The following is a 15837-nucleotide window of genomic DNA, read 5'->3' on the forward strand; positions in this document are numbered from 1 at the left end:
GAATAGGCTATCACATGGCCCAGAGTATGTCCAGGCCCTTTTCATTCATAACAATCACACATTGTGTAAAACCAACTCCAAAGCAGTGAACCTAGCTAGCTCATGTTCTGATGCCCCTCCCACTCAGTAAAACTCCTCTAAAGAGAAGGCTAAATGACTTAAATGTAAATGTAAATGTAAGGCAAATGAATAATGCATTGATATCTATGAACACTCTCTCTCTCTCTCTGTTTTACTGAGCACTGCTGTATTACAGTTTTTCTCAATTGCTAAAACACTAAAACCCATTGGCTGAACAAAGTTCTCAGTTGCCTGGACTCATTTAGCTAATTATGCAGTCTGTTGTCAATACCTTAAACCATTTCACATGGTAAAACACAATTTGCAGATCTCACTTAGACTTTTCAGAAAAACTCTAAACACATTCTCATTCTCAAAACACATTCTGCACTCTAATGCACATGTCATCCATACTGGTAAACACAAGTGGCAACAATCAAATACAAATAGAGAACACATGTCATTGATTGAACACAACCACTCAAAATTGATTTAACCTGTTTCAAATGATGCGACACAACCAATATAAGCCAGTTCAGAGAGCAAACAGGTTGTTGAAGGTGGGAAGGAGAAAGTCTGAGAATGGATAGAAGAAAGTGTGAGAGGACGAGTGCGTATGCGAGGTGGGCGACGAGGAGGAAGAGGAGGAGGAGGGCAAGAAAGAGGAAGAGGAGGACGAAGAGGAAGAGGAAGACAAAAGAGTGGAAATATCTGATGAAATTCGAGCAACAGTTATAGACCATGTTCTTGTCCATGGACTGACAATGAGGGAAGCAGGACTTAGAGTGCAACCCAATTTGAGCCGATTTTCTGTGTCCACCATAGTAACGACATTCAGAGAAGAGAACAGGTACAGTATACTACTGTATTTTTGTAATTGCAAATTTACTGTACTACACTATATGCAGCTGTTTCAATAGACATTTGTAAAGTTAATCACTGTATGTATTGTACTGCATGAATATGTTTTGTAACTGCACAACTACTTTTTGTAGAATTGCAAGGCTGCCACATGCAGGTGGAAGGACAGCTATATTCACTCGGGAGCAAGAGGCCGTTATAGTTGGCATGGTCCTTCAAGATAATGCAATACGACTCAGAGAAATCCAGGAACGAGTGATACAAGACAACACACACTTCCAGGGAATCGACAGTGTGAGCATTTCCACAATTGACCGTGTCCTCCATCGTAACAGGATGCGAATGAAACAAGTATACAGAGTACCTTTTGAGCGCAACTCAGCAAGGGTGAAAGAACTGCGAGCTCAGTATGTGCAAGTAAGTGTACATTCAGAAACATTTACTGTAATCCAGATCGTCTACAGTACTAACACATACTATGTGAATGACATACTCTTCAGTACATACAATGTATGTGAATCAGAAGCCTAGTATATAATAAAATAAATAAATACAGAGTGATCTATTTCCATGAGTTATAGCACGCTCGGGAGAAGGAGAAAACAAAGTTGTTTGACAATCATTTATTTAGAGGCTACTTGCATGAGGATAGTCAAGCTCAGAGATAAAGAAAGAGAGAGAGAGAGGAATAGACAATGGAGAGACAGGAGTTCAAATTCACATACTGCTTGCTTCCCCAGACTGACTCTGTTAGCAAATCTCCTATCATCAAGCCGCATCTATTTCCCTCCTCTAAATGACAGATGCTTACACAATATGTTTGGTAATGGCCGATGTTTAAGCAGGTTATTATCATTAAAATATAAATGGGAATAAAAAGAGAAGGAGAAGGGGATACTAAAGTTAATGTGGCGTGGCCCCGTTTTACAGCCACACACAGTCTTTTTCATAGATAAACCGCTAGATTATTTGAATTAGACGGTGTGTTAATTGAGTGTGGGTGCTGGTGTATAATGTGTCATTATTAGTCTTGATCAACAACAACCCCTCACGAGCCTGACACCATTCACCCTAACCGAGTGAGAAAAAAGAGGGAGAGATTGACAGAAAGAGGAAGAAGAGAGAAAAATAGTGTTTGTGTGTGTGAGAGAGACATAGAGAGAGAGGTGGGTGATCTCCCCCCTCAACATCCTATCTAACATCATGACTTAGTCATCGCGTTCTACCTAGTGTGATAATGTTCAGGAAATGCCAACGTAGATCGACGTTACAAGGTATCCCACTTTGCCTCAAAAAGCAAGTGGTAAAGGTCAAGACTCTGTGCCCAGGGGGAGCATGCTGCATATACCACCTACTTCGATCTACCTACTACACTGCACCATGCAGTCCAACCACTACCATGCAAAACTGGTCTGAGATCAGCTGTTAGAGAACTAGAGACAATGTCACAGTCAGACGCTACTTTATCCTGAGATACCCCCCATGGGAAAAGGGGTTTAATAGAATGAAGATGAAACCAAATCACATTTAACTCTCTTTTATAAAATGTAATTAAAACCCACACACTGACACTCTCTCTCTAACACACACACACACATGTACGCCACACACACACACAGACTTGCGTCTTGGTGCTCTGTCGACACCCTTGTACTGCAGAATGGGATCAGTGTCCAAGCGTATTATTACACTCAAGTCATACATTCTTAACGTATCCTTCCACAAAGGCCTACTCTAGTACCTCTACCGTGGCGATGGCACAGGAAACAGAATGAGACCATTAGCTTGGTGATTGGCTGCCTTCAGAACCTTTCATCCAATGGGAAGCTCCGAGCCATGCAGGAGATGTGAGTCTCAAGGCTTTTAGTGACTTCTGTGGTCTTAGATGTTGCTCTGTTCCAACAGCAGGTGCTATGTAATGTGATTGTAATTGACCTTGAATGTGTTGTAAAGCAGGCATCAATGCAGCATCAATGCAGGCATACTGGGTAAATGTGTGGCTATCAAACGCTGATAAGCCAACTGTAGTTACGTTAAACTACCTTATTCAGTAGGTCTTGGAGAGCAGTTATGACAAGGAGTTTCATGACCTGGCCCGACCAGGGAAAGTTCACTAAGGTAAAACGAGGACCCTATGTATAATTCCATCACCTTTCACATGTTTCTCTCAATCCAGTCCATTAACTAGATAATAAATGACATGCATGTAGTCAATCTTGATAAAGCGACTAAACAAGATGCTAAACGCTAGCCTGAAAAGGTTGGGTCAACTGCCAAGACGTTAGCTCTGGGGGGCAAGTCAAGACAAATCCTCCATTTAGTCATGGCGGCGCATGACGTCTTGCCACCAAGCTTCACTACTTCCACTGCGGAGAGGAAACAAGGGCTGGGAAAACACATTTGTAAACACGAAGTAGACAAAGAGGGGAGGGGATGGAGGGATGAAAAGTGGAAGAGTCCCTTTGGAAGAGTGCATTATTTATCCCATCCTATCCTCCTCTCTTCCCTTCTTCCTCCAGAGCAGTTAGTTCCTCCATAGCGGTAGGTAGCAAAATAGTGCCACTTTACAAGCCATTAGCATCACTAAATGGAAGGGAAGCCATCCAAGGGGTGAGAAGAGACACAGACAGGGCTAGGAACAAGCCACCTGTGTACATCCTAAATCATGTTCCAGGCCTCAGCATGGATGCCAAAGCTGTGTTTAGCTATGCCAACCAACTACGCCACCCTCTCCTCACTGTTGGTGGGTGCAGTAAGGGGGTGGCAAACAATGATATTCTTCCAGACGAGTGGATGTTGTTGACTAAGGAAGTTCATTTCAGTTCAGTTCAATTAATTTCAGTTTGTAAAATTAATTTCAGTACATTTCAGTTCAGTTCAGTTCAGTTCATTTCAGTTTAGTTCAGTTCATTCCATTTCATTTCAGTTGAGGTCAGTTCATTTCAGTTGGGTTCAGTTCATTTCAGTTTAGTTCAGAACAGTTCAGTTCATTTCAGTTTAGTTCAGTATATTTCAGTTCAATACATTTCAGTTTAGTTCAGATCATTTCAGTTCAGTTCATTTCAGTTTAGTTAAATTCATGTCAGTTGAGTTAATTTCATTTCAGTTTAGTTCAGAACAGTTCAATTCATTTCAGTTTATTTCAATTTGTTATGAGGGGAAGAATCCATGTGTACTAACATATTCCTTCGTTCAGGTTGAGGAGCCAGGTGCTTGAGTCTACTAAATGTACTGCAATTATTGAATAAATTAAATGTCTTCAATTATGGTCCATACAGTATGCCAACAGTATAGTTAATGAATGTGTATGAAAGAGTTCCACGTGTACAGTACATTACTGTAGCCTTACAAAATGGGTCTCTTAAACTACTTAGTGTGTGTGTGTGTGTGTGTGCGTCTATTAGCTCTCTGAAAGAGATGTAGGCATTTCAAAAGACCAGCTCACTACATTGATAACCTGCCAGATATATAATGAACTCTCCTTACATTAAAGACCACTCACAGAGTCTCAATCTGCATCTTATGCATATTCATTTTTAGATTTTACCCACTAGATGTATGAAGAACAAAGAGAAAACCGTGTGTTGTATCTTGAAGAAAAAACATCAAGATAAAAAATTGGCCATATACAGTGGGGCAGAAAAGTATTTAGTCAGCCACCAATTGTGCAAGTTCTCCCACTTAAAAAGATGAGAGAGGCCTGTAATTTTCATCATAGGTACACTTCAACTATGACAGACAAAATGAGAAAAGAAAATCCAGAAAATCACATTCTAGGATTTTTAATGAATTTATTTGCAAATTATGGTGGAAAATAAGTATTTGGTTACCTACAAACAAGCAAGATTTCTGGCTCTCACAGACCTGTAACTTCTTCTTTAAGAGGCTCCTCTGTCCTCCACTCGTTACCTGTATTAATGGCACCTGTTTGAACTTGTTATCAGTATAAAAGACACCTGTCCACAACCTCAAACAGTCACACTCCAAACTCCACTATGGCCAAGACCAAAGAGCTGTCAAAGGACACCAGAAACAAAATTGTAGACCTGCACCAGGCTGAGAAGACTGAATATGCAAAAAATCCTACAATGTGATTTTCTGGATTTTTTTTTCTCATTTTGTCTGTCATAGTTGAAGTGTACCTATGATGAAAATTACAGGCCTCTCTCATCTTTTTAAGTGGGAGAACTTGCACAATTGGTGGCTGACTAAATACTTTTTTGCCCCACTGTATCCTGCCAAGGCAGGCAGATTTTCCTGCACTATTGACATATACAGTATGTAGATATTTACAACAAGCGAAGTGCATTACTGGAAGCAATGACTTCAAAAGCGAGTGGATGGATGAAATACATTATCAAGGTTGAAAATCACTTAGGAAAGTGGCTTTTATGATAGTAATGATAAGCATGAAGCACAATAATGGCGGCCATTTTGGATCCACACTGGCAGGAAGAAGGAAACCTGCCATTAAATTCATAAACACCACTGAGAATGAGAGACTCAACACGCAGCCCATCTCTCTCCCTCCTCACGGGGAGTCTAATATAGCCTAGCATACACCCAGGGCTCAAGCGGACGGACGGACGACGGACAGACAGGCAAGAGACCACATTAGCCTTGTCTACATGCCTCAGAGGACACAACCTGCCTTGGTGAACATAACACCACTACTACCCAGGTCATCCTAGAGGGAATAGTGGCACTACTACACCACTACTACCCAGGTCATCCTAGAGGGAATAGTGGCACTACTACACCACTACTACCCAGGTCATCCTAGAGGGAATAGTGGCACTACTACACCACTACTACCCAGGTCATCCTAGAGGGAATAGTGGCACTACTACACCACTACTACCCAGGTCATCCTAGAGGGAATAGTGGCACTACTACACCACTACTACCCAGGTCATCCTAGAGGGAATAGTGGCACTACTACACCACTACTACCCAGGTCATCCTAGAGGGAATAGTGGCACTACTACACCACTACTACCCAGGTCATCCGAGAGGGAATAGTGGCACTACTACACCACTACTACCTAGGTCATCCTAGAGGGAATAGTGGCACTACTACACCACTACTACCCAGGTCATCCTAGAGGGAATAGTGGCACTACTACACCACTACTACCCAGGTCATCCTAGAGGGAATAGTGGCACTACTACACCACTACTACCCAGGTCATCCAAGAGGGAATAGTGGCACTACTACACCACTACTACCCAGGTCATCCTAGAGGGAATAGTGGCACTACTACACCACTACTACCCAGGTCATCCTAGAGGGAATAGTGGCACTACTACACCACTACTACCCAGGTCATCCTAGAGGGAATAGTGGCACTACTACACCACTACTACCCAGGTCATCCAAGAGGGAATAGTGGCACTACTACACCACTACTACCCAGGTCATCCTAGAGGGAATAGTGGCACTACTACACCACTACTACCCAGGTCATCCAAGAGGGAATAGTGGCACTACTACACCACTACTACCCAGGTCATCCTAGAGGGAATAGTGGCACTACTACACCACTACTACCCAGGTCATCCTAGAGGGAATAGTGGCACTACTACACCACTACTACCCAGGTCATCCTAGAGGGAATAGTGGCACTACTACACCACTACTACCCAGGTCATCCTAGAGGGAATAGTGGCACTACTACACCACTACTACCCAGGTCATCCTAGATGGAATAGTGGCACTACTACACCACTACTACCCAGGTCATCCTAGAGGGAATAGTGGCACTACTACACCACTACTACCCAGGTCATCCTAGAGGGAATAGTGGCACTACTACACCACTACTACCCAGGTCATCCTAGAGGGAATAGTGGCACTACTACACCACTATTACCCAGGTCATCCTAGAGGGAATAGTGGCACTACTACACCACTACTACCCAGGTCATCCTAGAGGGAATAGTGGCACTACTACACCACTACTACCCAGGTCATCCTAGAGGGAATAGTGGCACTACTACACCACTACTACCCAGGTCATCCTAGAGGGAATAGTGGCACTACTACACCACTACTACCCAGGTCATCCTAGAGGGAATAGTGGCACTACTACACCACTACTACCCAGGTCATCCTAGAGGGAATAGTGGCACTACTACACCACTACTACCCAGGTCATCCTAGACGGAATAGTGGCACTACTACACCACTACTACCCAGGTCATCCTAGAGGGAATAGTGGCACTACTACACCACTACTACCCAGGTCATCCTAGAGGGAATAGTGGCACTACTACACCACTACTACCCAGGTCATCCTAGAGGGAATAGTGGCACTACTACACCACTACTACCCAGGTCATCCTAGAGGGAATAGTGGCACTACTACACCACTACTACCCAGGTCATCCAAGAGGGAATAGTGGCACTACTACACCACTACTACCCAGGTCATCCTAGAGGGAATAGTGGCACTACTACACCACTACTACCCAGGTCATCCTAGAGGGAATAGTGGCACTACTACACCACTACTACCCAGGTCATCCTAGAGGGAATAGTGGCACTACAACACCACTACTACCCAGGTCATCCTAGAGGGAATAGTGGCACTACTACACCACTACTACCCAGGTCATCCTAGAGGGAATAGTGGCACTACTACACCACTACTACCCAGGTCATCCTAGAGGGAATAGTGGCACTACTACACCACTACTACCCAGGTCATCCTAGAGGGAATAGTGGCACTACTACCCAGGTCATCCTAGAGGGAATAGTGGCACTACTACACCACTACTACCTAGGTCATCCTAGAGGGAATAGTGGCACTACTACACCACTACTACCCAGGTCATCCTAGAGGGAATAGTGGCACTACTACACCACTATTACCCAGGTCATCCTAGAGGGAATAGTGGCACTACTACACCACTACTACCCAGGTCATCCTAGAGGGAATAGTGGCACTACTACACCACTATTACCCAGGTCATCCTAGAGGGAATAGTGGCACTACTACACCACTACTACCCAGGTCATCCTAGAGGGAATAGTGGCACTACTACACCACTACTACCCAGGTCATCCTAGAGGGAATAGTGGCACTACTACACCACTATTACCCAGGTCATCCTAGAGGGAATAGTGGCACTACTACACCACTACTACCCAGGTCATCCTAGAGGGAATAGTGGCACTACTACACCACTACTACCCAGGTCATCCTAGAGGGAATAGTGACAATACTACACCACTACTACCCAGGTCATCCTAGAGGGAATAGTGGCACTACTACACCACTACTACCCAGGTCATCCTAGAGGGAATAGTGGCACTACTACACCACTACTACCCAGGTCATCCTAGAGGGAATAGTGGCACTACTACACCACTACTACCCAGGTCATCCTAGAGGGAATAGTGGCACTACTACACCACTACTACCCAGGTCATCCTAGAGGGAATAGTGGCACTACTACACCACTACTACCCAGGTCATCCTAGAGGGAATAGTGGCACTACTACACCACTACTACCCAGGTCATCCTAGAGGGAATAGTGGCACTACAACACCACTACTACCCAGGTCATCCTAGAGGGAATAGTGGCACTACTACACCACTACTACCCAGGTCATCCTAGAGGGAATAGTGGCACTACTACACCACTACTACCCAGGTCATCCTAGAGGGAATAGTGGCACTACTACACCACTACTACCCAGGTCATCCTAGAGGGAATAGTGGCACTACTACACCACTACTACCCAGGTCATCCTAGAGGGAATAGTGGCACTACTACACCACTACTACCCAGGTCATCCTAGAGGGAATAGTGGCACTACTACACCACTACTACCCAGGTCATCCTAGAGGGAATAGTGGCACTACTACACCACTACTACCTAGGTCATCCTAGAGGGAATAGTGGCACTACTACACCACTACTACCCAGGTCATCCTAGAGGGAATAGTGGCACTACTACACCACTACTACCCAGGTCATCCTAGAGGGAATAGTGGCACTACTACACCACTACTACCCAGGTCATCCAAGAGGGAATAGTGGCACTACTACACCACTACTACCCAGGTCATCCTAGAGGGAATAGTGGCACTACTACACCACTACTACCCAGGTCATCCTAGAGGGAATAGTGGCACTACTACACCACTACTACCCAGGTCATCCTAGAGGGAATAGTGGCACTACTACACCACTACTACCCAGGTCATCCAAGAGGGAATAGTGGCACTACTACACCACTACTACCCAGGTCATCCTAGAGGGAATAGTGGCACTACTACACCACTACTACCCAGGTCATCCAAGAGGGAATAGTGGCACTACTACACCACTACTACCCAGGTCATCCTAGAGGGAATAGTGGCACTACTACACCACTACTACCCAGGTCATCCTAGAGGGAATAGTGGCACTACTACACCACTACTACCCAGGTCATCCTAGAGGGAATAGTGGCACTACTACACCACTACTACCCAGGTCATCCTAGAGGGAATAGTGGCACTACTACACCACTACTACCCAGGTCATCCTAGAGGGAATAGTGGCACTACTACACCACTACTACCCAGGTCATCCTAGAGGGAATAGTGGCACTACTACACCACTACTACCCAGGTCATCCTAGAGGGAATAGTGGCACTACTACACCACTACTACCCAGGTCATCCTAGAGGGAATAGTGGCACTACTACACCACTATTACCCAGGTCATCCTAGAGGGAATAGTGGCACTACTACACCACTACTACCCAGGTCATCCTAGAGGGAATAGTGGCACTACTACACCACTACTACCCAGGTCATCCTAGAGGGAATAGTGGCACTACTACACCACTACTACCCAGGTCATCCTAGAGGGAATAGTGGCACTACTACACCACTACTACCCAGGTCATCCTAGAGGGAATAGTGGCACTACTACACCACTACTACCCAGGTCATCCTAGAGGGAATAGTGGCACTACTACACCACTACTACCCAGGTCATCCTAGAGGGAATAGTGGCACTACTACACCACTACTACCCAGGTCATCCTAGAGGGAATAGTGGCACTACTACACCACTACTACCCAGGTCATCCTAGAGGGAATAGTGGCACTACTACACCACTACTACCCAGGTCATCCTAGAGGGAATAGTGGCACTACTACACCACTACTACCCAGGTCATCCTAGAGGGAATAGTGGCACTACTACACCACTACTACCCAGGTCATCCAAGAGGGAATAGTGGCACTACTACACCACTACTACCCAGGTCATCCTAGAGGGAATAGTGGCACTACTACACCACTACTACCCAGGTCATCCTAGAGGGAATAGTTGCACTACTACACCACTACTACCCAGGTCATCCTAGAGGGAATAGTGGCACTACAACACCACTACTACCCAGGTCATCCTAGAGGGAATAGTGGCACTACTACACCACTACTACCCAGGTCATCCTAGAGGGAATAGTGGCACTACTACACCACTACTACCCAGGTCATCCTAGAGGGAATAGTGGCACTACTACCCAGGTCATCCTAGAGGGAATAGTGGCACTACTACACCACTACTACCTAGGTCATCCTAGAGGGAATAGTGGCACTACTACACCACTACTACCCAGGTCATCCTAGAGGGAATAGTGGCACTACTACACCACTATTACCCAGGTCATCCTAGAGGGAATAGTGGCACTACTACACCACTACTACCCAGGTCATCCTAGAGGGAATAGTGGCACTACTACACCACTATTACCCAGGTCATCCTAGAGGGAATAGTGGCACTACTACACCACTACTACCCAGGTCATCCTAGAGGGAATAGTGGCACTACTACACCACTACTACCCAGGTCATCCTAGAGGGAATAGTGGCACTACTACACCACTATTACCCAGGTCATCCTAGAGGGAATAGTGGCACTACTACACCACTACTACCCAGGTCATCCTAGAGGGAATAGTGGCACTACTACACCACTACTACCCAGGTCATCCTAGAGGGAATAGTGACACTACTACACCACTACTACCCAGGTCATCCTAGAGGGAATAGTGGCACTACTACACCACTACTACCCAGGTCATCCTAGAGGGAATAGTGGCACTACTACACCACTACTACCCAGGTCATCCTAGAGGGAATAGTGGCACTACTACACCACTACTACCCAGGTCATCCTAGAGGGAATAGTGGCACTACTACACCACTACTACCCAGGTCATCCTAGAGGGAGTAGTGGCACTACTACACCACTACTACCCAGGTCATCCTAGAGGGAATAGTGGCATTACTACACCACTACTACCCAGGTCATCCTAGAGGGAATAGTGGCACTACTACACCACTACTACCCAGGTCATCCTGTAGGGAATAGTGGCACTACTACACCACTACTACCCAGGTCATCCTAGAGGGAATAGTGGCACTACTACACCACTACTACCCAGGTCATCCTAGAGGGAATAGTGGCACTACTACACCACTATTACCCAGGTCATCCTAGAGGGAATAGTGGCACTACTACACCACTACTACCCAGGTCATCCTAGAGGGAATAGTGGCACTACTACACCACTACTACCCAGGTCATCCTAGAGGGAATAGTGACACTACTACACCACTACTACCCAGGTCATCCTAGAGGGAATAGTGGCACTACTACACCACTACTACCCAGGTCATCCTAGAGGGAATAGTGGCACTACTACACCACTACTACCCAGGTCATCCTAGAGGGAATAGTGGCACTACTACACCACTACTACCCAGGTCATCCTAGAGGGAATAGTGGCACTACTACACCACTACTACCCAGGTCATCCTAGAGGGAGTAGTGGCACTACTACACCACTACTACCCAGGTCATCCTAGAGGGAATAGTGGCATTACTACACCACTACTACCCAGGTCATCCTAGAGGGAATAGTGGCACTACTACACCACTACTACCCAGGTCATCCTGTAGGGAATAGTGGCACTACTACACCACTACTACCCAGGTCATCCTAGAGGGAATAGTGGCACTACTACACCACTACTACCCAGGTCATCCTAGAGGGAATAGTGGCACTACTACACCACTATTACCCAGGTCATCCTAGAGGGAATAGTGGCACTACTACACCACTACTACCCAGGTCATCCTAGAGGGAATAGTGGCAAAACACATCACAGCACAGCTCGGGCAGCACAAGCAGAGCAGGGCATTCTGGGAGATGAATGGAATAGAAGAGAAAAGGAGGGAAAAGCAATGGTGGCACAATGACAACTGAGTGAATGCATGGGTGAGGCCAGAGTAGACACGTTCCGCCACACACACACACCAACCCTAACTGCTGTGGTTAAGTTAGAGTTAGAGGACTTCAGGCTCCATCAGGCCGTCCTTGAGGGCTTAATTCATCACCCATTCAATCAGGAGCTAAAGCCCAATGAAGATAAAGTAGTCCAGTACTAGTGTCTGAGAGCTGGAGAAAACATGCTTGAGTAGGCAGTCAATCCCCCTTACCTGGCCATAAGAAAGAAATCTCAAAATGGATGCCAGTTTCCGTCCTCAATATCATTTTTCAAAATTTACAGCTAAGGGGAAACGGAGGCAGGGAGGAAGGCTGAGGTAGACAGTAAAGAAACATGTTCATGCAGCATGTCATAATAATTCCAGACAAGAGGATTTAAACTGTGGGATTAGTTGTTCTCCTCCTTCATCCAAATGAAATCCAGCAAGAAGAGGCAGACACAACAACAAATGAACATGTAAGAATGATAAAAGGGCCCAGTGGTATTCTCTACTCTGAGTCTTCATGGTTGTGGAAATGACTTTTTATTAATTTTGCCTCATTATTCTCTTTCAAATGAAGGCCTCTATCCCATTTTGGGGGGATGAAATCATTTCAGTATAATTTCAGTGTTCAGAATAAAATTGGGATGAAATGTTCTGGCTGCCTAATCTATAGCTTTTGTGAAGGTAGAAGTGGTAAGAACGAGCCAGCAATTCAGATGACCACATAGGCTTTCCTTCTCATGGAAATGTCATTACAAGTAAAGCGTTCGAAAAATGTATAGCCCCGACAAAAATATTTACAACTCTGTCCAGTTCAGTCAATTCAATTGGATGAATAGTTTCAGATCCGAAGCGAGGTATAAATTATGTAGCCTATTACCAAACATATCTATTGCAAAACAAAATACAAGTTAATGATTAAAATGTTTTGCAGTCGTTTTAATTACATATAAATACACTACAACTAATATTGGAATTCACCTGTCAGAGTAGACTAGCCTACGCGCAACCTATAGTGAGTGTTTTTCAACCGAAGCAATGCTGCTATCGGTATGGCACGGGCACGGATTCTGCAGCAAGCAAGCATGTCTTGGTACGCAATACCAATGCCAGTCCAACGTGGTCCCGAATGCTTTATTCAGGATGTGGCGAAACCCAGTATTTGGGCTATGTGCCCTGCTGTGCCCAACTGAACTAATGCACCTGTTACAGTGGACAAAGAACTCGCTAAAACAGACGAGTTTTCCGTGCACAACACAGCTTGGACAGCAGGATATGGTAAGCCCTTGCATTGCTTCACGAAACGTAGTGCTTGAGTCACAATATAAAACCACACAAATTTGGTGAATAATCATCACTTACGCTGCTGTTTTGTCCCAAACAGTAAACGACTGTATGGTTGTGTCCCCTGTCAAGGCGAAAGTAGTGCTGGTTAGTTTGGGATCATCTCCTTTTCTGTCTGAGGCTTCTCCTCTCGAAGTCCCTCTCCTCTCGTCCGTGTTCCACTTGAATTCGAATCGGCCCAATCTTTCCATCCAGTAACGGACCAGGACTCCTCTCATTCGAGTTAACTCCTTCCAAATCGGGGCCACCGGTCCCCAGACTCGCTAAACTCGGGAGGTTCGGGGCCGCTTCGCTCTCTCGTTTTCACTAGATCCGGTTGAATCTTCCAGAGCGACTTTTACGGTAACTCCATCGTCATTGAACCTCGGCTCATCCTCGTAAACACATGCATGTTGGGTGTCGCTTAGTAGGCTACTCCAGTATTTGGTTAGTACTCCAGCCGGACCTGTTCCAGAGCTTTGGCTGCCTGGCTCGGACCCAGCTGCGCGTGTACCGGTATCCAGTTGAAATTCCTTCAGGTGTAGCTGGACCGGAGACGGTCACAATGCGCAAATTATATCCTCCTTTGAATTTAGCTGTGTATGAGCGGAGATCAGAAGCCAGGCGCACAGAGTTAAGTGCAAGCAGGGGCATCAATTGGGCATGCCAATAAGATTAAGACCAACAATTTAAAAGTGGGCTACAAAAAAAGTAATAATTTACTTTCATTTCAATCTCTATTAAAATGTCACCGCTGTTTAGAGTTTTGGCAGGGTTGGCTTTAGGACCAAGCAGATCATCGCTCTGAGTGAAGCTACCACCCTGTGCGCCTTTATCTCAGAGAGCCGTTTAGGCAAGGCGCCTATTGTTTTGAATGTGATGTTGGCATTTGAACTCGGCCTCATAAACTTCGCAGCTAGCTGTTTTAGTTATCGGTTACTTTCACATTGATGTAATCTTGTGTTGTTGAAGTCGGCATAGGCGGTGCGTCAAATGAACTAGGGGAAGATATTGAATGAAAAAAATTATATAATTACTGGTGCCTTTACAGAAATAAATAAAATAATGCAAAATACTACACCAGAGAGTATGCTTTCTCCACAGAGGATCATTAGCTTATTTAAAAAATAAGTTGTGGATTGTTTCAAGTGTGCAATTTTAGCAGCATGCCTGACAAATAGCCTACTGTACCAATTAGCTGATCGTTGAGTTACAGCTCTCAGTGAAAAGCAGTTATATAGCCCTAGGCCTATCACAATATTTCAAAATACAATCCTAGGAAAAACATAGTTTAGAAAGCAAATGGTTATTGGTGAAAATACAAAAAAAGGCAAAGAAATAACTCTAATCTCTCTCTGAACTCTGAATTGAGCGAGCAGTAGCCTATTTTATTCGCACCAGCGAGGACATACCCATATCCCCCATATGCCCGCAGGCCATATGTCTTGTGAGTGCGCGCATATTCAGTCTTTATCATTAGATCAGTACCACTGGAAAGTTTTTTGAGGGACAATATAATGTCCTCTTCCTGTCTAGATGGTGATCATATAGTACAATTTGTGTCTCCCCTTTTCGAGGCCTAGAATGGTTGCATTCAAGACAAGGTCGTTTTTACTGATCTGTTGGTCAGTATCAGCATAATAGGCTACTAATTTGTATATTTTGAAACAATATATTGCTTATGTCTCCAGTCATATAAAGTGTAGTCGAATTGCATTAAATGTTTCTAAAATGCCACATTTTTCCTGTGCAAAGAAAGAAGAAGACATTTCTCTCATTAGGACTATACAGTGCATTCAGAAAGTATTCAGACCCCTTGCCTTTTTCCACATTTTGTTATGTTACTCTAAAATGGATAAAATAAAAAACGTTCATCATCAATCTACACACAGTACCCCATATTGTGTGTAGATTGAATTTTTGGCAAATGTATAAAAAAATCTAAAACAGAAATATCGTATTTACATAAGTACTCAGACCCTTTGCTATGAGACTCGAAATTGAGCTCAGGTGCATCCTGTTTTCCATTGAAAATCGTTTCTACAACTTGATTGGAGTCCACCTGTGGTAAATTGATTGGACATGATTTGGAAAGGCACACAGCTGTCTGTATAAGGTCCCACAGTTAACCGTTCATGTCAGAGCAAAAACCAAGCCATCAGGTCGAAGGAATTGTGTCGAGGCACAGATCTGGGGAATGGTACAAATAAATGTCTGGAGCATTGAAGGTCCCCAAGAACACAGTGGCCTCCATCGTTCTTAAATGGAAGAAGTTTGGAAACACCAAGACTCTTCCTGGAGCTCTCCT

The 15837-nt window shown here is 44.8% G+C and overlaps 1 protein-coding gene across 2 annotated transcripts in view; it reads right to left on the reverse strand.

The window, feature by feature from the left end:
- Positions 1-14308, reverse strand: part of LOC139568648 (VPS10 domain-containing receptor SorCS3-like) — a 258964-nt gene extending 244656 nt beyond the window's left edge. Inside the window, exon 1 of one of the 2 annotated variants that reach the window (XM_071390614.1) lies at positions 13569-14297. The gene's annotated coding sequence lies outside the window, so the exon portion shown is untranslated. Of the gene's footprint in view, positions 1-13568 lie in introns of both variants that reach the window. The other variant, XM_071390616.1, reaches the window with a different exon arrangement.
- Between the last annotated feature and the right edge of the window lie 1529 nt (positions 14309-15837).

This window comes from Salvelinus alpinus, chromosome 2 (genome assembly GCF_045679555.1).
Source record: "Salvelinus alpinus chromosome 2, SLU_Salpinus.1, whole genome shotgun sequence".
NCBI classification, from domain to species: Eukaryota; Metazoa; Chordata; class Actinopteri; order Salmoniformes; family Salmonidae; genus Salvelinus; species Salvelinus alpinus.